Consider the following 2,500-nt stretch of genomic DNA (forward strand, 5'->3'; position numbering starts at 1 on the left):
CTGCTTTCTGTCGAGCGTGAGAAATTTTCAAAGAATTTATTTTCGTGGACTTGGTCCTCTACAACAATGGCGCCTCGTTTTGGTGCTGGACGGCTGTTATGAATATTCAATACCGGAAATCACGCCCGGACAGTAAGCCTCCCGTAAACCATCTTAGATACTGTCAGGCTTTTACACACAGTACAAACACCCTTCCATTTGAACGCTCACCAAACGGGAACATCCTAAGTGCCCTACGTAAAGAGCGAGCAATTTTTAAAGAATTAATTTTGCAGATTGTCTCGAACACTTTTTGGACCCATCCTGAACTCAGGTCAAAAATGAGTTACTTCCCTTCGGGTCTCATTCTATCGATGTAAACTGTCAATAGCCGTGGATCGATGATTATCAGAATGTTTTTGGACCGTTGCAGGGATGTTGCTACAAATTCATACCTATAGGACAAATGTCCTGAGTTCTTCAGCATCATTAGGACATTTGACCGCTTTCAGAAAGTGTAATAGGACATTATGAATTTGCGCCAAACAACTTATAACACATTCCATGGAATTGTTCCAAAGTCATGCGCCCACACACACACGCACACACACACCCACGCGCGCGCCGGCGCGCTGTAGAACACACACATAATATAGTAAATACATCAACACAGTGTGCGTATAATGTTGTATTTGTTTAGTTTCAAAGAAACCACTGACAAAAAAGAAACCAACATGAACAACTTCAGAGCTCTTACTTTGATTACAAACTGCATGATTTGGATAAAAGTTGAAAAACAAAATGATCGGTTTGATCTAATGCTGATCTTTTGCAGGCTTTAGTTTTTTTTCAGCGGCATAATTCAGTGCTTCGTATCGAAAACAAAAGCAGACGACAAATTTAGTCAGTTGGAGTTGTCTCCCGTACTCCCGTAGCATGCACTGATCTAAAAATAATCCACTAGTTTTACTGAGATCAGTGCGCTGCACCGAGACGGTTATACCCAAACGGCGCATACCGCAAACGGTTCGGGAATTCCCGACAAAAGAAAAGATCCGCACGCGGCACTGGCAACTTCAGTGTCAGCTGAACACAAGAGCGTTCGATCTTTCAGAAGATTTGTATCTTGAAATGAAAATTAACGAATATCGCGCTGTCCGAAGGAATGGAGTACATATCGGACAATGACCACGCTCAGGCTAAAACGATAGGACATCTGACCGACATGCGGCAATGTGAATCGGACATTTGGGGATTTTCATCGTTATATGTCCGATGTCCGACGCCTAACGACATCCCTGCCGTTGTGCGTTTTTGCGCTAGACCTAACTTTTAAAATCTTAATAATAAATTGACAGCTTGTTACACAAACATTCTTACAAAAGAATTCTTTTTTCATCAAGACAAGATCAGTACAAGTTGAAGTTGTGAAAGTTTGAAAAAAGAAAAGCCCGGAAGCAGGGTCACGCAAGGGTCGTAGCAGACGAGGGTTTATCAGTGCATATCGCCGTTCCTCTCAACAGTCAAAAGCCATCGCTAGAGTTGTGAATAAGCTCACATCGAGTCGCATTCAAATGACTAACTGACGACTACATTGTGAAAAAGGGAAACTGGATCAAACAGGTTCACGATGGCTCAGGGGTAAGATAAACCACGCAAAAATAAATTTTTTGAAAATTGTTCGCTCTTTACGGAGGGCACCTAGGATGTTCTCAATCGGTGAGTGTTTAAATGAAAGGGTGTTTGTACTGTGTGTAAAAGCCTGACCGTATCTGTGATGGTTTACGGGAGGCTTACTGTGCCTTTAATCACTTACGATTTCTGTACTGTCGGATTTGACCCGGACCTGTATTACTTATTCTTTTCATATGGAATCCGGTTTTGCTTGGGGAAGGTCGGTTTCTAGCACAGCAGACGTAGGTACCCTTACTCGTTCCACCCACATGCACGTTGGCCTGAAATGACGGGTGTGTCACAATCGCCGCAATGACGTGAATATTATGGAACGCCAGGGGGGTCAGTAGTTCGAGTGAAAACTATGTCAATTGATTTTATTTTTAAATATCGAGATCTTACTGTTGCTTTTTTCTTCTCGAGATGATAACATCAAACCCTGATAATTTGGAGCGCTCCTCTGTTGTTTACCTTTTAGTTTTAATTAATTAATTCATTAATTGATGTATTTATTTATTGATTCATTTATTGATTCATTGATATAATAATGTATTGGTTTATTGACACATAATTATTTTATTAGGGGAAGGAGAAAGTAGAGGAAGGCGACTGGTTACTCATCCTTCTCGGCTTCCTTGAACGCGTTTGGTCGTCGACTGGTTACTCATCCTTCTCGGCTTCCTTGAACGCGTTTGGTCGTCGACTGGTTACTCATCCTTCTCGGCTTCCTTGAACGCGTTTGGTCGCCGACTGGTTACTCATCCTTCTCGGCTTCCTTGAACGCGTTTGGTCGTCGACTGGTTACTCATCCTTCTCGGCTTCCTTGAACGCGTTTGGTCGCCGACTG

This window comes from Littorina saxatilis, linkage group LG6, assembly GCF_037325665.1.
Source record: "Littorina saxatilis isolate snail1 linkage group LG6, US_GU_Lsax_2.0, whole genome shotgun sequence".
NCBI classification, from domain to species: domain Eukaryota; kingdom Metazoa; phylum Mollusca; class Gastropoda; order Littorinimorpha; family Littorinidae; genus Littorina; species Littorina saxatilis.